A 26,160-nucleotide genomic window follows, 5' to 3' on the forward strand; every position below is an offset into this window, starting at 1 on the left:
TGCTCCTTTATTTTCTCCTAGCCATATATTTTCTCTTGTAGAAGATACACAGATTATGGATATGCTTCCATTTGACTGCACTGGGCTAATAGCTTGTCTATGGATTTTTATGACATACAGTAGTGGGACAAAGCCAGCTGGTTTGCCTATGCCAGAGGATACGTGAGTTGATTTGTCCCTAATTTGGTGGCAATGTGGGATCAGAGTTACCCAATACTTTACTACTGCAGCTGGGTAGGAGCATTTTTGGAAAACTGCAAGTTTTGGGACTAAAAGGAAAAAAGAGGAATTTGGGGGTATTCTTGCAGTAAATTTTAATATGCCTCTTGCATACTAAACTTGCATTAAGTTAGGAGCTATCTAAAGCACATCATAAGAATATACAAAAAGGTTAACTACTATATGGCAAGAATAGTAATTTGTATTGGGAGACATGGTTATGCACACAGAGATGCACTGTCCGGATGAGTAGTTACTACAGGATGCATTTGTCTATTGGACACAAGGGCTGCACAATAAAAAAATACGGACTGATGGTAGGCTCATATAGCACAAGTCATAGGGAGAGGTGTGCCATGCAGTGTGTCAAATCCTTCCTAATCATGAGGTTAGTGCAGTGAAAGGACTAAGGATAATACAAAGCGAAGAAAATATTTAGGGAATGAGAGGTTGACCTTTTAGATCAGACTAGAGCCCACCAGCAAGTTTCGAGCTTCTGGAAATACAGACACAGACTTTTAACTATTACGAACCATGTCATCTAACATTTTGTCCAGGGCTATGTTTGGGTATGTTCTGGTTATTGTGATACGGGTGGAAGCCCTGTAGCGAGTGTAATTAATGCCTGCAGGCCGTTTCTATAGAGGATATTAACATTGTGCATGAAACACACACACGCACACACACACACGCACACACAAATGATTATAAATAAAAGTTGTGTTTTGGCATTTAATCCCATTTCACTGGCTGTGACTTCTACTGTGTGACAGTCACTGAAACTGCCACAGCAAAACTTAAGTTTTCACTCTGTGGCAGGGAATTTTTAAACCTTTTTTCTTCTTACAAGTACATAAAAAAATACTGGAGAAGCTGAAATTCCAGTTCTAAAACACTTCTGCTGCAGTTTAAACCAAAAAGGCCAACTCAGATAATTATCTGAATTTGACATATGAATGTGATTTCATATGTTAGACCTCATTCAATGTTAAAACAATTCAGAGAACATATTGCTACCCAATCAAGAGATTAGCTACTGTGGTTGAAGATTCTCTTGAAGAGTAATGTGATGATCTGAAAGCAAAATATGGTGCTTAATCTTTGGCCTGTTAGGCAAAGGTAGCTTTTAGCAGTCATATGACCTTTTTCCATGGAATTAATTTTGTTGGTTTTCAATGTTGCATAAAGGCTAGAGTTTTGCATTGATAACGAATTCCTGACCTTTGAATGCTAGACTTTGGTCCAGTAGACTGAGAACTTTTTCACATCCAACAGGTCAAAAAGCTTATGTGTATTTTGATAGTACCTGCAGAGCAAAAATTAAAAAAAAAATTGTTTTTATCTCGGAGTGAGTGGGTGCATTTTGTAAAGGAAGAACATTATACAATACCTGCTCATTTGAGAAATAATTAACCTTCTTATGCCATTTGCATTATTAATGTACTAGAATTATCATAATGTCCTAATGTATCTGAATTTCTATTAATGTTTTCTCTGCTAAATAAATAAAAGTGAATTCAGTAAAGAGATGACATTTGTTTTAATTGTTCATCAGGATTCTTTTTTTCCAACTCATCCAAAAAAGCCTTCATAGTTTGTTACATACAAACCCTTAAATGGATGGCATTTCATGATAGGTTTTGAACCTAATTATATCAAATGTCATAGCGTTATTTATTTAGAAGTCTTTTCCAGATTACGGTACAAAGAAAATATGTGTTTCCTTTTTTTACAAGTCCTTAAATTATTCTGTTCTTTTTTTGATTTCTGTTTAGCAGGTTCATAAATGCACTCAATCAAGTTTACTTTTAGAATCTTAAAAAGAAGTTTTGTCTAAATGGAGTTAGTCTTGTAACTCTGTTTTCCACTACGCTTCTTTCTTCTAGAACTCTTTATAGAATGTCTCCTAGAATTGGAATCAGCATAACACTGTGCTTACACTGAAAATCTCAATATGGTTTGCAAGTATTGGAGAGAATAAATGTTGCCACACAGGAGAAATAAAATGACCAAAGTAATCTGTGTAATTTAATAGGTTTCTGTTTAATTAAAAGACAATAGCTGAACAGAAAAATCTAAGCTTTGCATAAAATACGTATATTTTGGTGAGGGAAGGAACTCATTTCTAGTAGATTAGTATGTGCATGAACCATTAACTGGGACTCTTACAGCCATGTTGTGCAACGACTGAGAGGAAGAAGATTCTTAAGCTCTAAGGGCCATCGAGCATATAAGAATAGCAAGATTACTGCATTGAAGACGCCGTGTGACAGGAGCAGATAAAAGCAGACCTATGATTTAGTTGTTCTTTACTCCACAGTATTTGAACTAGCCTAGCAAGAAATGAGGTATTAAACTATGATTTCAGACAAACTAGAAAAAATCAGGAGAGAAATTATGATACAAAAAAACTTTTTAAAAACCCAAAAGTCATGTGTTTGTTTTGGGAAGGTAAAATTAATATGATTAAAAATTATTGAAAAATGGAGTGCAAAAAGTATTTTCAACAAAAACAATCAAAATATGTCTTGCTCTGAATTTCCCATAGGAGAAGCTCAATTAACTCCATAAAACATAGATTTATTCTTATTCTTATTCTTTATTATTATTATTATCTTTTTATACCTTTACAGAGAAACACCTCCATGCATGACACACCTTCCCTTCATGACACTATGAACCCTGGACAAAAGTAATGTCCATCTTAAACAAGTCATGTCTGACTTAAACAAATACATATTGCATTGAAACTTGAATCTGTTTTTTTCCTCAAACTAGTGCTTGTATAAAGCACATTTAAGACTGTATTTTTCAGCATTTTATGTTTATTTGCAACTACGAAATATAGCTCAGAGATAGGCTAGGTAGACTCCCAACTGTAGGGAACCCAGCATAGGAATGGAAATTTCTGTTTTGATATTTAGTTTTCACATTAGTGATAAGAAGACATAGGTCAAATGAAATCTAAGTGTTCAAATAGAACAGCTACATTGCTCGAAGTATTTACTGTAGTAGGTGTATGCATCAGACCATTTTATTTTTTTTAGTTCAGTGAGTCCTTCCATTTTCAGTTGCCACATTGCATATAAATTCAGTTATATTTTGTTAGGATTCTCTAGTCCTTCAAGTTTTCAGCAAATGTCATCCCCCAGAAGATTTGAACAAGAAGCTGATGCTCTATGTTGCCACATTTTGAACGATACCCTGTTGGGAAAAAGACTACAGGATTCTTAAATAAATAACCTTAGCTACCCTTTACCTTTCAGCTCTAAACAGTCACATAAGAAGTGTTGAACTTTTCACCAGAGGAACGATTCTCTTCCCAGCTCTGTCTCATATGCCTCTGCTTGTCAGGTAATATAAGAAATATGCCAGCACTAAGATACTATTGAAAACTACACATGTTGAGACATGTAGGAGTTGTTGGTTCAGTCTAAATCTCTGTGGTTAGGAACAGGCCAATCATTTAGGGGAAAATTTTTATTTGAACATTTGCTAATTATTGATTAAAGGATTCTGCAATGATCAGTTATTGTTTCCATGCTTTCCTTCCCAAACTTCTCCAATAATCTTTCAGAGTTTCATTCTGCTGCCCTTTTCAAGATCACACCAGAACCAAAAGTTGGTTATAGTATTTTCCTTTGCTATAAGATATCTACAATAATTTTCTAAATCTATTCGTAAATTAAATATCCTGCAAGTGTTGCAAATATGATGTAGCTCTCTTTCTCTTAAAAGAAAAAAGATGTTGCAAGATTTACAGGCTAACTTTATAGATTTTAGAGTTAAAATTAGATATCGTAGTAGTCTGAATGAATCTAAATTCAGTTTAACTGGTGGCCGGTGCATTCTCTTTTGTAGGTTTGTATTGAGATTTTGTATCATATCGGTTAGTAGCTGTTTACACTTCCCCCTGCTCTTCATGAAAGAAAACCTATCTGCAGGGGAGAAAGCAATGGCTGGAGCTTTCTAAGCCAACTTTAAACAAACATTTGCTAGAAGGCACAGGCTTCTCTAATTTATGATGAAGATCAGGGAGCACTAAAAACCACACCTAATTATGCATCCTTCCTGCTGCTTTGACCTTTTGGCTACAACTCCAGATCTAGCTTCAAGCTTCCTTGAATGACCTTTTGTCCCATTCTTTGTAGGGCCACCTTTACAATTTGAAGAGGGCAACAGAGAAATGGGGAAAAGTGGGAATTAAATCTGTAGTCAATATAGCATTATTCGTATCTGACCAAGGCATGATTCTGCAGACCATTGGGTCCTGGGCTTGCTAGACTTCCACTGGAGAGTGTCGTAGGGAAAGAACGCATAGACTTCTGTGCGTCCCGTATTCTTGCCCTTCCTCTTTCAGTCACAGATTGACAACCTCCAGTCAAAGAATTCTCATGCACCAAATGTCGGTTCCAATTTTTCTGGAGAAGAATGTGAATAACGTGGGACTTTCAAATGCAACCACACTGCTTAATGCTTGATCCTAAATAACTGATTTTTAGTGTGGTGGCAGTTGTTGTAACAACAAAGGGCTTGAATATTACTTTAAAAGAGAGAGAACTGAAGAATTAACAGAGGCCTGAACTTTAAAAGCCCCCCAATATTCCTTAGATTCTATGAAAACTTTTCAGACCCTTCCAACACCATTCATAAATCATGACATCTATGCTTAACAATACCGTAAGTGTATTTCCTTCTAAATTTACATTGTCATATCATTTCCTTTCCCTGAAATCTGATTGTTTTCAGATTTACAGTGGCCAGATTATCTTTTGTAACATCTGAAGTATTCAGCTGTTACAAGTATTTCCATAACAGTTTTCTGAGGGCTGAAGATGATAACGTTATTCCTAACTTACCAGACTTGGGCTGTGAGTTCAAAGAACTCATTTTGCAGTACTTTTAGATCAACACTTTTAGCCTGAACCTGTTTATACAATCAAGCTTATCATCACCCCAGGAATATCAAACCTACATGACGAAGGCCAAGTCACCACGGATGAAATGTTGATCTCAGCTTGATTCACTAGGGTCGTGTGCCGCTGTCAGTGAAGAACCTTCCCTTATTTCCCATGCATCAGTACTTTTTTCCCCTTTTACAGCAAGAGAAGAAAGGGCTAATGGAGACCCTCCATTCATTATTCCTCAGTTCCCTCCCTACTTTAGATCTGAATGAATTCCATGCTATCTTCTTCTGTTTTCACATGACTAAATGAATTTCATCAAATTTATTTTGATGAATTTTATTTTGATGTCCTGTAGCAGGACAAAGAGGAAATGGAACTTCACAGTTGAATCTCAAGCTTGGTACATGAAGACTCAAATGAAAAAGCATTGCTTTAGGAGCATTGTAAGTGTCTTTTAGTCACATCGAGAAGAAAAGGCATGCATTGTAATAGCTATCAATCTAATATTATTTAATCTAATCCAATTTAGGAATGGATACAATACTACAGAAAGAAAAGGACATCTACATTGATTCTGAATCTCTAGGAAGCATTGATTTAGAAAAGTATGTAATTTTCTGTCATTATATTTGAGGATAAAGGTCTGAACTGTTCTTTGCAAGTCACCGTATCAGTGTATTACTTTATGTATTGCAATTGTTTGCTTAAAAACAGATGGTGCACTGAGAATTCCAGAAGGTGTAATGTGAATCTAAAATATTTATTTTCTTTGTACAGATAAACTGGGCTAGTTTATCTGAAAGGCAGTCTTTATATTCTAGTTTCATGAGTCAGAACATCACATATTTGCTGTGGGGGTGTGCAAATGTGCTGCTCAGTGACAGAGGTGTTCTGGCTTCCCTTCTCCAAATTAAGGATAAGGAGGGTAGAAAACTGTAGAAAGACAGTTCCCTTTTTCTCATAGCAAATCTATATACTTCAGGATACCTGCTTCTTGAGATAAGAAGATACCCTTCAAAATATACAGGAAGTTTTGATAGGCTGTTTTTTCTTAAGCAGAGCAGCAGAATACAGAAAAAAAACTAATTAAATGTAGATTTTTCTAACCAACCTACTCACCTCTTATTTAGGGCTTTAGGGAAAGCCCACAGAATTGGTAGATTAAGCATGTGAAACTAACATTTCCCTGTCATTAGCAATAAGCCAGTTACCTTGTCTGCCAGCTACTAAAAGCTGCACCAAGGGAGAGAAGATATAGAAAGTAGAGAGTATTCTCTAGAGTTTGAATTACTTCAAATTATTTGTTGCTCCTGTTGTTCTTAGCCATCCTCAGAGGTTTTATTTCAGTCCCTGGGAAAAACGACAACAACAACAACATGAATTAATCATTTGATTAAAAAATTCCTCTCTTCTTGATATCTAATGGACATGAGATGCATTTGGGAACATATTTTTGAATTTATAGAAGTGAAATTAGAGCTGTCATTTTTTAAATGTCTGCAGATCTTTCAGAGTTGAAAGATTGCTAACATATTTCCATATAATAAATAGGAGATCACATAGATAACGCAAAGTATTTCCAATTCTAGGTTGACATTTTTCCCCTTCTATACTTCACTTTTCTTGTCTGACTTTCTATGAAGAAAAAAAGTAAACAGAGTGTACAAAAAAGAAAAAGACAGCTCAGATTTCCAGGTGACGGTCCATAATGGAAGGGAATATAAACTTTTAAACTTTACTTTTAAAATATTTTAATTTTAAAATATTTACTGGTTTCCTCAAAGTGAAGAATAGAATTCTGTTTCCATGGTATAAAACATTTTCTACCTCATTTGCAATGAGAGAAGAAATGGCACAGTAGTCGTCAGTTTTTCTGTTGTCTTTTGACAGTCTGTTAAACTTAATTTCCAACAACAAAGGCCTGTCATACTTGTTTACTTCCTATCTGAAAACTTAGTTAATTCCTCAATAAAATTAAAAGCAAATGCAAAGTTTTGAAGTATCTTGTGCTAAAGCAGCATTATACAGTATAAGATCTTAATACATTCTATGCTTTTAATATGACAAGGTAAGTAGTGCTAGTCATGCTTCTGCATGAAAAAAGGTGGCCAAAACGACCTTGACTTCAACTTTTGACATACTGTAAAATGGGCCTGCAAGGAGGATATTTTGATTCCTTTGAATAAATATGGACAATCTAAGCTATTGGTTTTCTATTTCCCCCAGTTTCTGGTGCATTAGTTTTCTGCAATGCTCAGCAGCTTTCCATTGAGAAGAGCATGACTAGTGTTTCTCAGTAGTTTTTCAATAGCTTTACTGCTGTGCTGTAATTTGCTTCCATATAGCAGCAAGTATTTTTAGATCAGATTCAAAGCTGAGTCAGAATGATCTTGTGCAAATCCATGTCTGATTTATAGATCATGATCTTAAAAAGTTCTGTCTGGAAAGCTATTTTGATGGACAGCATTTCAATAGAAGACAGACATAAGTGCACGCATCGGAAGCAGAAGGAGAAAAGTAAAGCGCTGACTGCTCATAATGTGTCTTCCTACTAAATGATCTTTTGCTAATGTGAACCATACACAAGAGTATTGTTTTAATTTCCCTCCACATTAGACTTGCTGTGCATAAGTTACTTGCAATTATAAAGATGATATCTGGTAATACCAGTTCTTATACCACTCAACTATTATTGTATTACATACTAACACTGGTTCAAAATGGTGCTAGTTGGACGCCCTGGAGAGTGTTAAGTGTATTTCTGACACGTTATAACACTGCTGCCCTCAAAAGTTGTGACAAGCTGAACATTTCAGCGGCTCATATGATAAGAGCATTTATTTTTCACAGGACTGCAATATAAATAGTGTTGAAAGTCATGCATCCTTAGCAGAGTGACAACATCATATTAACGGGGTGCATAAGCAGGCACAGCATAGGCTCAAATCATTCTGCATAAAAGCATGGTCTGAATGTTTGAGCTTGGAGGATATTCAGTAATGAGATAATTTAGCGAGGAGGGGCAAACAAACACGCTGCATATGTTTGCTCTTCCCCAGATATTGATCATGTGTGTGCTAGAAAATATTTTTCTGCTGCGTTTCACATAATGTTAACTAGTCAAATTTAGTAAACAAATGTCATACTGAGTGGGGCTGGAAATAAATTTATACCAGTTGTATCAGAGGAATTCTTCACAAATATATTACAACACTTACCTTTTGGTCCAGCCAGATCACCACAGAGGGGAATGAACAGAGGTCAAGGGGCTTCTAGTTTTTTGGCCACGTGTCTTTTTTCTTTTTTTCTGTTTTTGCTTTCTTCTGTCCTTTTGTCTCACCACAGATCAATATGGAATGAGATTGGCTTGCTGCACAGCAAGCTAACACCTGATGAAAATAAACTGAATGAGAGTGGAAAGAGATGAAAATTAAATTTCTTACATGATGAATATAGTTCAAGGATGTTACCCATGCTATTAGCCCTCCTTAAAGAAAACAGTTGAAAAAGTCATCACAGCTTTTAGTATACATCAAGCTACTCAGTAGAATATGTGGGATTATTTTTAAAAACAAATTATGAAGAAAATTCATTCTTTTTTCTTTGACTGCATTAAACAAACGTATGCAGTCACTAGTGGTGGAACAGAATTTACTGCATTCAGCTTCTAGATTAAAGGAGGTGTCATATTCATGTCATAACTAAAACACCCACCAACTCAGCCTTAAATACCCTCAGGCCTACTTCTCAGCAACTGATGACATATGTTTGATAGGCATGACTACACTGAAGTTAGGTTTATTTTTTGGCATAATAATACATATCAAAGGTGTATACCATGAAAGGATAAGGGGGTCTGTAACGTGTATCATTTTCCACAGCATTCCCGGGCCTACAGGGTAAGCTACACAGGATGTCTACATTTTGCAGATGAGTTAGTGAAAAGAAAGCATAGACAAGAGCATCTGATATGAAACTGAGAAAAATGACTCGAGTCTGTGATGGCTTGTGAGGTAAATGGTGCCAGTTTGCACTGCTATAGACTATTCTTTCCTTTACTGAATCTATATCTTCCCAGATTAATGAAATATGCCCTTTTCCGAGGAATAACAGATTCATGCTTCTACAGCGAGAAGGAACCATTGTATCACGTAGTTTGACCTCCATTGTATCACAGGCCATTTACATTCACCTAGCTATTTTAGTAGCTTCTTTAAATATATTTTCTTCATCTTACCTCTATATTGTACCATTTGTTTAAATAAATAACTTTGAAGATAGCAAGATTAAGAAATGACCATCATAGCCTATGTTCTCCAAGGTGTTTGCAGCCTACCATTGCATAAAGTAACATGCTGAGCTAAATGTGATGCCTTACTATTCCAAAATGTTTGTAGGGGAGCTGGGTCCCTAGCATAAGATAAGCGTTCAATTATTCATGTATTATTCAAAACACAGAATATTCCAAGTCTGTAAATTCATAGTTATCCTCTCCTCACAGAATTTCAATCCTATGAGCTAGGACCTAGAGGTGATTTAAACATTTTAGAGGTGATCTACCACTTAGGGTGATTTAAACAGAATTTCTCACAGCTGTCTCACAGCTTTATAAAACATGTAGTGTTTAATCTGTGAGGTCATATGTAAAGAAAAAAAATTCTTATGTTCAGTGAACAAAAATTCATTTGTTCATTACTTGTAAAAGTCATCCTAATTTCCCAGAACAATGGCAGTAAAATCAGAACAATATGCTACTATTTACAATGGAATTTTTATAAATCCTTTTACTGCTAAGTCATATTTGATGGGATTTTTAGCTGTTTCGTCAGTACTTGAAGAATGCAGCCTGCTCAGAATAGTGAGGGACTTTCTGCTAGTTCAATAAGCCATTCAACCATGGAGCATTGACAACTGCCTTTCTGAAATCCAGTATGAATTGACTTGTGAAAGTCAATTAGAATTCAGTATTTGGTTAGAGATTCTTACGCACACAACACCCGGATACCTCGTCAGTCAAATGCTCTCAACACAAATGTTGTGTAGATTTGTTTTAACTGTAGTTGCTTATTTACCCTGTCGCAGAATTAAATCCTTCCAATGTTTAATCCATTGTCCTTCAGCACTACAGGTAGCTTATTCAGCTATGCTTTTATCATCTGTATACTGAATTCCTGTGTGTAGATAATTGTATTACAACATACAGTAAATCCATAGTGGCAGGAGTCTCAGCCCAGCTCAGTACTTCTATTTTCCTTCTTGCTGAGCAATGAGGAATTGATTCCTCCTCCCCTCGTTCCTGCCAATTCTTCTAAGTCTGTCGAACAGATGGGGGGTTTTGTGGGCACGTAACAGCCATGACATGCTTGGCACAGGGTTATCACGCAGACATAAGGTGTATGGGGATTTTTAATGTATGACAAGGAGTTTGTGATCACAGCCCCAGTGTGAAGGGGTCTGTGGGCAGGGGTGATGGACAGGTCAGGGGCTGAGCCAGGACTGCTGGTCAGTGATGCGGTCCTGGCCAGGCCCCACGGTGGTAACAGAGGTCACAGGCATTTTTTGAAAACCTGCCTGTCTCTCTCTGGTGTCCTCACCTCCATCTGAGTCTACCTGAGAATGCAGTCTGAAATGCTAGACTGAGATTTTAATAAGATCTCAGTACATGATAATTAGGCACAGAAATATAAATTATGTTCTCTTAATACAGAGCCTGATTTCATATAGCCTCAATCACAGTGCAAATATTCTTCATTTCTACTGTGTTGATTATTCTTGCCAGTATGTCTTTTAATTTGATTTGGCATTCTTCACATCATAGAAAAACTTTTCTTGAGTCTTTGATTTACCTCTGCAAAGCTTAATACTACTCAAGGTGGCTGAATTTGACCTATTTTTTCTCTTGTTTTCTCATCAGAAAGCTTCAGAATTCCAAGTTTATGCTCAAAAAGAGTTTCCATGCAATAAAAACCTGAGTAGACAATAGTACTTTCCAGTCCACTTTTCCTTTTAGCTGTTACTGGAAGTATTAGGTACTTAAAAAAAAATGCAGTGCCTCTTGGCTATATGGCAAATAGAGGGGCATACTTCCTGTTAGTACATTCTTGCTCTCTGAGCAACAATATTGTGCTTTGTCGAACTGACAAAAAATTAGCACTTATTCACTTAGCTGCACGAAAGCGACAGTATATTGCTGTCTTACAGAATGGAAATTGCAGAACCTAGTACAGACTGTGAAGAACTCTGCATATATGGACCATGCATGCACCTCATTGTGCTTATGTTGTCTTGGAACGAGTGCCATCTCCAATAAAATGCAGCAGAGAAGTCTTGTGATGGTAGCCAATGGTGTTTATTTGGCTCACTGAGGAGCTTATGTCAGGGGTATTCATCAGGTAAGAACTGTATTTCATTCATATGGAATTTACTTTCCAATTTTTTTAGTCATCCCCAAGTGTATGGGATCCACATATTGTTTTTATAGACAAAATTCTTCTTAGTCTACATTTTAAGAAGCTTTCTGCTATATTTCTGGTTTTGTCAGAAATAGGCAAGTGGGGAGTCTTGCAGCAGAGGAATAAAACTTCTCAATAAAAAGCTGACACAGAGGGAAAGAAATTAGGAAGAAATCTCTGGCAATTCCGTGGGCTTGTTAGAAAAGAAATAAACCAGCCCAATCTTATTTGCATGGAAAGGCCTTACTCATGGACGAGTCCCCTTTAAATAATTCTAGATCATGCAGGTACCTGGGCAGGGCAGGAGTTCAATAAGTCTGCGGCATAAGCAGTGACTGGGAAGCAGCATCTAAACCAGCAGGCTGCAGACAGACTGCTGGATGAGATGGTGAAAAGACTTTTCTCCAGGATCCAGAGGGGACTGTGGAGTTTGCTCCAGTTCAAAAGCCAGGGGAGATTTTCAAAAGGGTTCTGGACTGACAACCTGCTCTGCAAGTTCATAGTAGGCAGAGAAGAGAATTATTTGTAAGCCTGTCTATTTTTATTTTGCACTGCCTAGCACACCTATGTTTTCAGTGTTAGAAAAACATATCTAGTTCATGTTCTAATAACACCTTGTTTCTGCAATATAAAACACTTCTTCTGTTCTTGATGTTCTCTCTTTGTGGATAAGGTGCAGGCAGATCCACTGCAAAACTCCAACCGCTCTTGCCACGTGGTCTGAGATTTCAGAGGGCTTCCGTGGTACAGCCCTCATTTGCTTCAGGTGTCTGCCATACTGAAAGGGGGTCAAAGGTCCACTTTGTAGTCCAACTTGAGGCAACAGAGCTGCAGAAACAAGAGATGTGTACTGACTACTGCCAGCCCAAAGACATCTGAGGTTTTCCATTGCGATAGCAGGTTTCCAGAAGCCACTCCCCAGTTCCTGTTTTAGAGAGTGAAATTTGGGGTGAGCTTGCACGCACCTGTCTGAGCGCCCCTGGGCCCAGGCAGCAGTAAGGCTGGAGGAGAGAGCTCCTGTGCCGATGTTTTGCAGCTAAGGCCCAAACTGTGACCTGGCCAGGGCATGGAGCCAACTCACCTCAGCTGTAATTGTGTTGTTCTTTAACTATCACTGTTTTGTTATTGCTTGAAGCTGGGTCACACTCTACAAATCATCCCTTTAAGTGGATGCAGTGCCCTGTGACAGAGCAAGGCTTAATGAGGGGGGTGGAGAGCCAGCTGGAGCTGCTATGAGGAGAGCAGGGGCAGCTGGGCTTGGCTGGGTAGTACTGGGTATGTGGGCTGTGTGCTAGTAGCAGCCTCTCTGAAGTGTGCGTGGAGGAGTCTGCACATGTGGTTTCTTCTAATCTAGCAAGTGAAAGTTTTTGCAAATGTGGGATTTAGTAGTTGTGGATGGGGGCTATGTGCCAGTTTTCCTCCTGGAGAAGGTAGAGGAAGTTGATGAAGAGTGCTGAGCTATGCCTGTTTGGGGATGAATTTCAGTTTCACGCTTGCCTCAGTGCTTGCTCTATGCTCTAAGGCCGTTCTAATGCTGCTGTGGCTAGAATAACTGCAGTGCAGTGTTAGCAGCCACAGGAAAGCAGAGCTGTGGTTGCTGCTGCCCTTTGCTGTCTATGGGAAGTAGAAGGTAGGAGCATCAGTGGTATGTTGCGTTTGAATTTATTTCTGTTTAAGATTATAACAACTATTGGGTTTGCTTTGAGATGCAAATTGTAATTGCTCTTCTTCCCCAAAATAGATATATATATATATATATGCCATTTTCCTATGGCCTGTTTATTAACTCCCTAATTTACTGCAGTGGTTTTATAGTGCCTATTTATTATTACAGCATCTGAGCTTAGTAGGTGAATGTATATCTTCTTTTTTGGTAACAAAACTATTCTGCCATGCTAGATAACAATGGAATCTGCTTCCTTCCTTTTATGTAACTTTTTTATTGATATGGCTTTTTTTCTTTTCTGCCTAGACTTTCTCACCTTGTCCTACTAGAAAAGGAATGTACAGCTGAAAGGATAACACTCAGTATAGCTGTGATCCTTAACCAATACTTCCTTATTCCTTTCTTGTAAAAACTCCTTTTCCTGGACAGCGTTTGCTGCCTTTTCCTTGAAACTATATGGCTGTCTTGAATGCTTATGGCTAAAAGGCAATCTCTAATATATCTGCAGCTCTCGCAAAGGTGGTGACTGTTGGAGGAGGTAGGACTGGCAGTGGAGTCTTGGAAGCTGTTCCAGCAAGTGAATACTATTTGAGTTGTGAAAACGTAGGGCAAGAGGCATGCAGGTCTGGGGTGGGGTGAATTATCTGTCTTAATGTGCAAGTATTCACAATTTCTCCTAAACAACCTGCAGCTGCAGGATACAATCCTGTCTTGGAATCCTCTGCCCTTGGCCGCACTTCAGTATGCTCCCTATTGTTGTCCCCAACTCTTCCTCCTCTCTTCCATATTCATGATTTTTCTGTGACTTTCTACATGTGATAGCCCTTTATATGCTTATTGTCAGCTTGCTCAGACACCTGCATAGTTGTAGGGGTCATGTTGAAGTTGTAGGTGCACAGTAGGCAAATGAGACATGCTTATGGCTGCCCTCTTTGGGTAAACCTGCTTTTCAGTGAACCTTTCAACAAACTTAGAAAAAAGGCTTGTCATCAGTAGGCTTTTTGTTTGTTTTAATGCATTCATAAAGTAACACTTAGCACATTCATCTCAGCAGCTTTACACTGGTGCCAAGAGGGAATTGTGCCTTTACTAATTCTGCTGGTTGCTTTACGAGCTCTCCTGTTTCAGTTGTGCTGCCTGGGTATGCGTAGCTACATAAAATGTACCTATCCTAGTACAGATTTCTAAATCATCATGCAATAAAAACGAATATTTACACTGTTTTAGTGCAAGTCACACTTTCATGTAGGTTTTTTAATATATACTGACTGGTGGTGTGTGGGAAACACTGGAGGAAACTAAACTTCTAAAAGCATATAGTGTAGTTAAAAACTGTCTGCCCCTCATTGAGGAGGATGTACTTTTTTTGAGTAGCTTAAAGGGGATAACTGAGCCTCTTAATATCATAGTATCTCCTTAACTAGTCTTGAATTATTTCAAGAAGCTGTAGTACTTCCTTCCCTTTTTTTTTCCTGCATTGTATTTCTCAACTGAAAAGTTCTCTAGACTATGTCAGGAGCCAGCTTGGCTGTCCTAGATAGAGTAGGTGCCACCTATTAATTAACAGCATCTCCCTTTGTGAGAGATGTGGATTTGGGAGCCCAGCTGGTGCCTGGGTGCGGGGTTGAGGACGTGGAGCTCAGAGGTCCTGTGGTGGGGTGATGGCTAGGGTGGGGAGTGGGAAGTCTTACAGTTGCATTTGCAGGTGTATTTAGGTGTCTGCGCGCATGCATGGGTAGTGAACTGGTTTAGGTGCTAGTGGAAACTTCAAGAGTTCCTATCTCTGACTTTGCTGTGCTTCTCTGCACCTTCACTAAGTAACTGTCCCCATCTGTAGCACTCGAATAACTCTGGGGAAAAAAAATCTAGTCCTTAGCTGCTGACATACATCTGTGTGACGCCTTTCAAATATAATTTTTCAACTTTCCAAGTGGTACTTAAAGATCTTCTGCTATAGAAAACATGACTCTTTCCAATTAAAATTCATTCTTGTTGGATTCTTCTATTTTTCATCAAAGAAGTATGTGTGTACTCAAATTCTGGGTAATCTGATTTTAACATTAAAACTAACGATGACTTTAATGGCAGCTGGATTTCAAAACTCTTTAGTGTCTCAGGTTGAAGTATGATGTTCCTTTGAGAGTGTATCTATGAGGGAGTGGGTAAATGCCTTTTCTGTGGGTAAATAGTGAATTTAGGATAAAAACACAAAAGTCACAATAGTCCTATTGCATAGTGACAATATTGATTTTTCGTGTAAAACTTGTGATGGAGTGTATGTAATGCAGTCTTCTCCCGTATTCTGTTTGGTTAGTTTCAAAATCATCAGAGTAATTTTCTTCATGAACACAGGGTAATGTGTTCTTTTTATTTTTCTTTAACAGAACTTGGGGATGTCACAGTGGCTAATATATCTTGCGCTCAAAAAGTCATGTAAACACATTGTAAAAGAAATAGTCCCGTGCTTTTCATGTGTGTAATTTGTCCTTTTAGGTTAGAAAACATCCTTTCCAGCAGCATTTCTTTGGTATTAATATACTTCTCTCTGTAAAAGGCACATACAGCCTTTTGCGCATCTATTTTTGGCAATAAATGTTATCTTGCATTTTTTGAATCTGATGCAGATACTGTGGTTTTAAATACAGTTTAAAAAAACAAACAAACCTCTAATCACTTTTGTTCTGATCTTTAAACTTGCCACTTGGAAAAGAGATCTGATAAGGCTTGTGTTCTTGTATGTCTCTTAAATTGCTACCCTTTGTATCTGAGCTTGCAGAATCCTAAATCACACTAACTGGATGACTGGAATGGACGTTGGCTGGGGGAAATACATACAATCCACACAGATAAAGTATCTGCTATTTTTAGCTCCTGACAGCCCAGGTTTTTTTATGTTGCTCTTACTCAAGGACCATTCTTACTGTTTCTTTCTTTTCTCCTTGCAGCTCTCAGTTCTGTCATGACTCAGAAACAAAAACGTAGTACAAAATAATGGTATCCAAACTGGATGGACATTACTAGAAGTAAATAGCAATCTGGCAGGAGGCTGATCTGTATGATTTTTTTCATAACTCTTTTCCATCTCCTCTGCAATTGAAGATTGTAGTAGCATGATTGCAGTCATTGTTGTTTGTCGGAGTTTGTGCTTAATGTAGCAAACTGGGGAGCCGACCAGGATTTAGGTGAGGCTTTCCTTTGAGCTGAGAACAAGACAAGAGGAAATTATCTCCATGATATTTTACTAGAGCAGCTACTAGCATGACCGTATTTCCTTATGGTTTTTGCTTGTGGTGCTATCTTCAAAATGTGTTAATTGTGAGAGTTCTTAGACTTTTTTTTTTCAGTCCTCTAAGAATACAGTATAAGTCTTTTTGACTCATTTCACAAGCTCACTTTGGGAAATGGTTACAATTAAATGCTGTCTCCTTTTGAGGAGAAGGGGGGAAAAAAAGGTGTTTGTCTCCCAAGTTGTATATCTGGGGGAGAAAGCAGTAGGAGTTCAAGCGTTGATAACGGAAAGGGCTCAAAACCCGTTCACTTCATAGGTCCTACATTGGTGTGGTTGTTGTGTGAATTAGTTGTGGTGTTTAGTTATGGTGTCCTGGGGAATCTGCTTAGTGCACCGGGTTTCTGCGTGCCCAGTAAATATGTGCAGGCTGGATCTCTCTGCCTGCAGTATAAACTGCAGCTCATGAGAAGAGAGGTCACGGTGCTCATGCTCCTGCCCATTAAATTAAACTAACTGAGCTAAGCCTCTGTTCTGGGGAGACACTGCTTGTAAGCTGATAAGGTAACAGTGTGCATGTGTGTTTTGTTGGCTTAGTGTCCTTGGTTAGCATCATACTTGAACTAGAGTTCATGAGACCTTGAGGATTCTTCCTTTTTTCTATTAAGAGAAATGAATTGCTTGAAGCTCCTGAAATTTTCAGTTTTCACCTCTATGCAAGAGATTGGGGATGTGCTTTTTTTCATCCCTTATGTACCTATTTGCATTATTATTGCACTGTTGTGAGATAGGGTTAATGTAAGTTGCAAGTAATAATGGAATATGAAACATGGCAACAATAAGCACAGGAGGAAAAGCTAAAAATCCACTTGGGAATTAATCTAGTTTATGAGAATTTTGTTTGATTATAGAATGCTTGCAATTGTGCTTAAATATACTTTCTTGGTGGATCAGAAAAACTAAAGTATTCTCAAATATTATACCTACAAGAGTCACCTCGGATAGAAAAACTTGAATTTCAGGCTTTCAGTGACAGGAATAAGACAGGAAACTTTTAATTTATGCTGTGAACCTGAATAGGATATTAGCTGTAACTTGCAATGGGATGGCCAATAGGGGTGCAATTAAAACACTGATCCAATTACTCTTGTCCCTGTTAAACCTTTTCTCACTGTTCCTAACGAGTCCTTTTTTTCTGCCTAATTCTTTAGATTGTGTTCCAAACCATTCCAGGCCCTCAGTAAAACTCAGGATCCCTCTTAAGATCATACTTATGAGCTGGGACAAAAAGTGATAATTCAAAAATATTATGGAGTATTATATTTAACAAACTAAGTTTTTTCAGATTGAGAGCTTTAGGTAGTTCAAGTAGCCGTCACTGGACAGTAGACCTCATTTCTGACAACATCCATTCACTGAAAGACTGGTAACCACCAACTTTCAGTATTTACTCTGAAAGGCAGGTTATGGGAGCACAAGCAATTGGCCCTAGCTCTGGCAGGCTTGTTTCCTTGGTGTCATCTTTGCTCGTTGTTTTCTTCTAATCTTAGTAGTAGCCAAGTCAAGGACTTTTAGTTGTTTTGTATTTTGGTTTGTGTGTGTTTGGGTTTTTTTTTTTTTTTTAATTTACAGCCAGTTGTGCTGACAGATGGCTGGTGACTGTGTTGTAGCACCCTCAGCTCCTGCAAAGCTCTACTATATGGGAGCTTGGACATATGTGAATGCCACTGTGTATTGAGAGAAATGTTGTCATGAAAGGGAAATGATCACAAATGCGAGCTAGATATATCAGACTCACAGAATGGTTTAGGTTGGAAGGGACCTCTGGAGATCATCTAGTCCAACCTCCCTGCTCAAGCAGGGTCCTCTAGAACATATTGCCCAGGATCACATCCAGACGGGGATGTGCAAGTATATGCAAGTATAATAGCAAGTATATAATATGCAAGTATATATAGCACTCTAAAATCAAATATAACATAATCATTTAATTACATGCAAGAGAGCAGATTCTTCTACTTCTATGCCAAAAGCCTCAGGATTAAGTTGATTTGACTAAATTAAGGGCAAATACAGTCTGGGGTGATGTTATACAGAAATGCTGTAGCATTCTGTAGCAGTTACTGTGGTGATATTGACTGATAATTTTGGTAGAGATTCCTAAGCACTTTTGGGAATCTTAGTTATATCTGATAATCACAGAAATGCTATGTTTAAATACAAACAGACTATTTTAACAAGGGGATTAGAATGACTTGATGTAGGAGACTTTCTCAAACTGTTGAAGATAATTATGATTGTTTTAATCTTATAATTTAACTACAACAGCAGTTTGGAAGAGCAGAAACTGAAATCTGTTTAAATGGCATACATATTTTACTTGGAGACAGAACGGATCATCGTGGGGCATGATGTTAAAACTACTTCTTCTAAAAGTCTGAATTTTCTACATAGCTTGTTCAATTTATCTATAATTTATCTATCTAATTATCAATTTATTTTCTATCTAAAACTTCTATACAAAATACTTCCAATAGAACTGTTACATTAGTTGCACCACTAAATTCTTATCTCTTTCTACTTCCTTGTTGGAAGAAGGGAGGAGAGGGGAAATATTACTAATGACTTCTCTAGCTCTAAAGAGTGCTTTTTGTGCTGAGCTTCTCTTCCTAAGTAGCTGAATTGTTACAGATAACCATGAGAAGCTAACATAGAAGGAAAACTAGAAAGCCTGAAATATGAATCTACCTCCATCAATATTATTACCATTTCAAGGGAAAGGAGAGCACTTCAATTAGAAGTGAATAATATCAATTTTGTAAGTCAAAGACTGAGCTTGTTACTAATACATTTGCTTACTCAAGTTATTCATTTCAGTAAATAATCAGTAGTATTTGACAGTGGTTATTCTTTTCACTATAAAGTTATAAGTCTGCATTAGAACAGACTTCTGTATTCGAGAATTGCTCCCAAATTTTTTTTGGTTTACTGACTGGGTGCTTTACAAAACTGAACTAAGTGCTTTTTTTAGGGAATGAATAGTTCTACTGACTTCAGTATACTGCCAGTTTTTGAAGGAGAGGACACCATATGGGGAATGAAAGGAGAACAGAGAGGGGGGGGGAAATGGAATTTGAATGAGACTTGCGGAGTTCAGATTCAACATCTATGAAATGCTTTACTGGATGGGGATGTGAAGCTGTGGACACTGTATTAGTGGATTACTCAGGCCTATAGACTGTTGAACAAACATGAAATGTTACTTGGCTTTTCTATCACATGCTATGAGGAAAAGAGTGCTTTTTGTTTTAGCCTGTGTTGTGTGTTGCATTTCTAGAGACAGTAACAGCATATTAGGCAGCCATAATGTCTCTTGGTTTACCTAATGGACAGACCTAAAACCGTGAGACAGTTAGATCCCTACCAACTGCTTATATTCCTATTTTCTCATTTCCTTTGTCAACTGCCCTTTTATATAGTTCTTCTAGTTGTTATAAGTAGAACAACAGTGGTTGTGCTGTATGCATTCCTTCATACTTGAGAGCCATCAAGATAGTATTCCTATTACAAGCTATGCTCAATTTTTATGCCTTCTAAGGAGTAAAGCAAGATTGGGATGTCCCCTGGAGAGAGGGGGGGGAAAAAAGGAGGAGGAAAAACCCCTTCGTGTAGTTTAGAATGTGCTTAAACCTCCACTTACTCTTTGTGCTTTCAAGCTTGAGCAAGAGCTGAGCTATTTACTGGTGCTTAGTATGCTGAAAGTTTGAATTAGGAATATTGCAAGAATGCAGCTTTCCTAGAAATCATGTGGTTATTAAACTTTTTTAATATAAACACTGCTAGTGTTGTGCCACATCATGCTCGTTCCCCTCTTGGGATCAACAGGAATATTTGGGTAATAAGCACAAAATAGGCCTGTGGAAGTTCTAATGCCAGTATTTCCTCTTGAGGTTTCACTCCTGCCTATCACTTAACTACAAAAGTGTAGGAGAGTTGGAGGCAAGCAAAATACTGGGTAGGAGAAGAGTTAGGACAATTGCTGCTTTTTCAGATATTGCGGACTCATTGTGCTGCCTGTCTGCCCTTCTTTGCTGTCTTTCAGTAGAAGATTAGGAAAGGAAGGAATATGATGGACTGTGCTAGGAGAAAGAAATGGAGGAGCACCAGGCTCCAGCTCAGCTTTACCATACTCTTCTAGCTGTGCTATAATCTTCTGGTATTGTGATTTGACTGGCGCCAGCTGTTTGTTCTTTAGATGCTTCTGTTTAATTCAGAAATCACTAACACAGATGACCTCCACCAGAATACTGTTTTTTATTTATTTTTTTGAAACAGTTGTCTTATATGAGATTTACCTCAGACTCATAAAAATCAGATGAGCTAAGCGAACTTGTAAAAGCTCCTTCATCAAATATGTGATATTTTCCTATTTTCTTTTTTCCTTCCCAGCTTCTAACCAATGCAGTTGCAACTCAGCTGAGAAGAGTGTTAAAGGAGCTACTCCTCATGTATGGTAAGAGAAAGGCTCCCCTCTAGACTAAATATATGTGTGAATAATGGTAGATGGATCTAATTTCTGTTGCTGACAATGTCAAAGGTACAAGTTGCTCATTTTATCTTCAGTAAGGCATATAAAGAGTTGTATCTGTTGAGGGAGCTGCATTCTGAGAATGTTTCAGCTAAATGACAAAGACTTTGAAATTGAGTTCATAAGGCTTAAACTGTCAAGTCTGTGCTTTTCTGATTCATTCTGTGTTTTTCTTTTTGGTTTGGAGATACCTTTTTAGTTAAGCCTTTTGTTGTAATAAATGAGATTTTAATTTATTTAGCTGTACATCTGGACCATGAACATACCACTACTCTCCATAACAGTAGTTAAAGCTTTTAAATCAATAGATTTAAATATCAAAAAATCAGCTGCCTCCAATCCTTTCTGTATTTCTTTCAAAATATGAAGTACGTGAACGTAAAGGAAAAGCATCCAAGATGTTTTCACTGAAGATGAAAATAAGCATGTTGTTGAACAATGGCAAATTAAAAAGTCCATAATCAATATTTTATTTTGAACAATTCAAAATAAATATTGCAAGGCCAGGAAATATAGTGGCAGTTTCTGGGGCTGTGCTTACTTGCTAGTAGCTGCTATGACCTAGTTAGCATTTGTTTGCTCCTTGGCACATTCAGAGAGTGGGATGAATGACATCACCGATAGATGTTATTTGTCAGCAACACTGTAACATAATGCCATTTAAAAATACCTTGAACAAAATAGACTGTTATCATGGTCAGAGAGCTAGTGGTTTTCCAGCTTTCAGGGACCAAAACAACTTGAGCTAAGTGAAATGAGTTTGACTGACTGTATCTTAAATATAGCTCAGGAGCTGATCCTGCACAAATGAAGACAGTGAGATTACTGATGCGGAGGAATTAGTCTGCTCCCCTGTAGAATTTTTCATAATAGCTCTCAAGTGAAAGATTTAATGAATTAGTTTTGGAAACTGGTACATCCTGACCTCTTCTTTCCTAGCTCTTTCACTATTGCCCTAATACAAAGACATCTGACTGCAATATGTTGAGTGTTAGTGCTTATTGGTGATGACTCTTCTTGCTCCATGCTGTTCTTTCTCTCAACAATATTAAGCCTGGAAAAAGCTTTCAGTTGCTCATAAGGCAATTTAGATTGTTTTCCTAGGCTCAGAACCCTTGCCCCTGTTGGGTTACCCTTTAGTTTTTGCCAGGATCAGACCAGTGCTGGCTGGGTGTAGTGATTTCTTCACTCTGAGATGTGTACTGTTCAGACACTAATTCCTGTCTAATTTTAAATTGCTCTTTAGAATGCTTTCTTCCATCTTGACAGGTAATTAGTATATCATGATAGTTTTTTTTGTAAACCGAAGACAATATTTCTCATCTTCTTTCTCTGCCTGGCAGACCATGTTTATTTTATCTTCAAATGTATCTAGTGATACCTTCATTTAGTCTACGTCTGAGACTTGGTGTCCTTTTTGGATAAGACAATGCCTAGCATATGACTACAGGATTTAAATAAGTGTAGCAGAAATTAAATCATCCAATTTATATGTACTGAGATAAGGAGTAATTAAGCCAAACTTGCAGAAACCTGCTGTGGTCAATTCTTACCATTTTGGGAAATACTGTTGCTGTTATTTGGCAGGCCTAAATGTCTTGGTGGAGAGTTAAACATGCTAGGAAACAGTCAAGTGTAGGAAACTAGACTCTTAAAATCCATCCTGAGTAAACAACAAAGCCTAAAGCCTTTGGGAGGGTGAATACTTTAAGTTTATGCTACCATAGTGTCTTCACTTGGTATCCATGACAAACTGTGTGGTTTTTCTTTTCCTATGCCCCAAGAAATAAATGCTTAGTACATTAAGCTATTGCACCAAATAGTCTCGTAATGTGAAGTGCTACTGATGCTTTTGCAGGTGTATGTATTGACCACTGCTTATCACTAATTGAATGAAGGGTCCCTTCTGCTGTTGTCTGAATCTATTATTATTAATTTAGCCAGTGTGGTACTTCTGGTCAAAACTATAAACTAACTCTAAGATTAGTTTAATTGTTAGTTAAGCCTGGAAAACTGAGACATCATACCAACTAGTGAATGTATATATACTTAGGGCTGTTTAGCTACCTTGTGGCTTTGCTTTGGTTATATGAATGAGGCTATACACCATTCCTAGGCCTTTCTACTGAAACTCCAGAAATGTTCATCTGGCACAGAATTACAAACCTTACTTAATGTTTGAGTAGACAAGAATATGGAGCAGCAAATAGGGATGGAGGGGTTAATACATTTCTGAAGGGCTTCTATCATATCAAATTGGATACCTCTACTGTTTTTTCCAAACTCTCAAAAAGGCAAGTGATATATCTCTAACATGACATTTTACATTTAGATGTAAAAGGTCATTTATCTCTTTTCTCTCAGTAAGTGAAAATTTATTCACATGTCAAATCTCTCATGTCAGGGAGAATCCAGATTGTAGACTCAAAAGCTTTTCATGTCATGTTTCTAATTAGGTTTGTGACTCATTCTCATGAATAATATATCAAGCTGCATATTAACATCTAATCCAGCTGAATCATCAAGTTACAGTAAACCTTGGCTGCAGCAACTTTATTAAAGTCAGAAGCTGCAGCATTTTCTCTAACAGCTGTTGAAGCTTCTGTAGTGTCTCTGGGCACTGAAGTTGCCGAGCAAATGATTGGGTTCATGGTGCAGTATTTGGCAGTGAATGAATTTGATTAAAATCATAACAGTTAGGCTTCTTTTGGTCTTGTCCTTTTCAGGTTTCCCTTAGTCTGGGTGAAAATTTATTTCCTTTATGGTCTGTGGAGGAGAGAGCAGCTGCCAAGGTTCTGACTCAAGTGTTGTAGTGTGGTTAGAAGAGATTGCATTTTTGTTTGCAAGAAACTGGTTTGTTTTATACCTGTGATTGCTGCAACAAGAAGGTATTAGCTAATAAATTATTCCAAAAGTTTTAACCTGCTCAAGTGAAATCACTTCTGACCTCAGGGGCCTTGGTCTCAATTCAGAGAATATTTTGAAGTGTTCTCCTTGTTCCTTTATTAATATGCTGGGTGGGACTGTTGTGGATGTAGTTGGTATTTTGTTGTTAGGATCGTGCTGGCAGTTATTGACAAACAGCTTCATTCCATCCTGTAGTGTTCATCATCAATTAGTCATTTGACAGGTATAATTTCTCAGTGCTGTGGATCACTATTCTAACTGTAAATTATCTTTGAAAGTGTCTTAGAAATGTCTCCCTTTCCTACTGTCTATTTTCCATCACCTAGCTCATAAGGCTGCTGTCTCTGGCATATACTTCCTTCCTATTTTATTTTATAGACAGAATGATATATTCCTGTTACTCCCTCCCTTTGTTTTCCCTGCTGGCTCCCATGCCTCCTCCAGAGAACTGGGCTTGTAAGATGCTTCACTCAGTGGCTACTGTGTGTTTGTATGTCAGAGAGGAAAAATAGAAATGAATGGTTGTTGGTCTGTGCCTAGTTTTTCTGTCTTTTCAGATGCTATTTCATTGTCAGATCTGTTGACCTTCATGTGGTAAGAGGGCCTTTGAGAAAGGTAAAGCTTAAAGGTAGCTTCTGTCAAACTGTATCGGAATAATCAGCTTTGAAAAAGACAGGTACCATGTGCCTAACGCTTCTCTCTGTGTGCATGTATTCTCTCCTGCATCCATGCTATGTCCTATTGTGATCCAATCTATTACAAAATATCTCACTAGAGATCTATTACAGTCAGATGTCTGTAGTATGTCTATAAAACGTGAGGTTTGTGACCTGAAAGTGTGCAGATCACACTTGTTCAACTAAATCTAGCCAGGTTATCAGATATGGTTTGGTTTTACATGTGCAATTGTTAGGCTTTTGTTTGGGACTGTGAGAAATCAAGCTAAGTATATTTTTTTTCAGACACAGCAAAACTGACTTCTGGATAGGATCTGACAGTAAATAGCAAATCCTGTATGGCCGATACAGGAGTTGAGTTAAAATGTTTCAAGGCGAGCAACTTGAGAATGGAGTGTAACCAAAAGTTAGTGGGAGGCAGTGGACAATATTTTTCAGGTGATTTAAAAAAAAACTAAGTTGACATACATTTCAAAAATCAAAATATTATTGTGGAGACGTGCTGGATTTGATGCAAGTGTATTTGGCTGTTGCATATCAGAGTGCATATGGTATGTGGCAATGTCAGTAAGTGTGCTTGGCTGTGCTAGACCATGATTGTATGCTGTAACAACTTTTCAACATCTTAACCTTTGTGTGTTTATAGTGCAGATCTTGGTGTTCAGAAATGGAAAAAGCAACTAACTCTTCACTAAAATTCTGAAAGACCTTCTTAAAAATTCTCCCTTTTGTAACGCAAGGTTAGGAAGAGAGAGGAAATGGTTGAATACGTATGGACTATGCCTTCAGGATCACAGGTTGAAGCTATGAAAATAGTAGGATAAAGCACTACTTGATGTTTATGACAAGCATGCATTAGCCATTTAAAAGTAGAATATACAGGTTGTACAGGAGTATGTTAGGCTGCATGGATTGATGTCTGATCAGCATACAGGACTTGTCCCTGTCCTGTCAGCATTCCCATTTGGAGACTGGGGTTAGTGGTGATTTTTCCACCTATGAATTTGACTTATGTATGACAATAGCATGCATATAGCTCAGCATCATGAGAAGTAGCATTAAAATTAAAATGGTTGTCCTGGCTCTCAAGCATCCAAAGTGACCTTCTTTGAAAGGGTACCAAAAGGCTTTATTTGAGCAGGGGTGGGGTGGGGGGGAACTAGAGTTTTACTGCTTGTATCAAATCTGCACAAATGTGCCTACAACTTCAGGATTTGCTTATAACTGAGCTAGTTAGTGAGCTGAAAGATTTGGATTGCTCTAGCAATTAGACTTTCATTTAAGGTAGATTTAAGCTCCACTCAGCTTCTAGGGTTTCATGCAGTAGTTCTTCAGCAGGTATAATTTTCTCCAGTGAAAGTTTTGTATCACTAGGGACTGGTATTTGAGCTTTTTTATGTACGAGTAATGAACTTGTACGTTGTTAGTTCATTGTGCTCTTAAACAGGTGAATCAAGTTTGTGGAGCTTAAAGACAAATTACAGTACCAAGGTTGCCAGCAGTTCTGCATAAACAGCT

The 26,160-nt window shown here is 37.8% G+C and overlaps 1 long non-coding RNA gene across 5 annotated transcripts in view; it reads left to right on the plus strand.

The window, feature by feature from the left end:
• Nucleotides 1-13,076: 13,076 nt before the first annotated feature.
• LOC104143411 (uncharacterized) overlaps nt 13,077-26,160 on the plus strand; it is a 436,433-nt gene continuing 423,349 nt past the window's right edge. For all 5 annotated transcript variants that reach the window (XR_011141860.1, XR_011141861.1, XR_011141859.1 and 2 more), the window contains exons 1-2: nt 13,077-13,208; nt 20,920-20,983. This is a non-coding gene — a long non-coding RNA (uncharacterized lncRNA). The remainder of the gene's footprint in view (nt 13,209-20,919; nt 20,984-26,160) is intronic.

The sequence above is a fragment of the Struthio camelus genome, chromosome 6, assembly GCF_040807025.1.
Source record: "Struthio camelus isolate bStrCam1 chromosome 6, bStrCam1.hap1, whole genome shotgun sequence".
In the NCBI taxonomy this organism is placed as follows: Eukaryota; Metazoa; Chordata; class Aves; order Struthioniformes; family Struthionidae; genus Struthio; species Struthio camelus.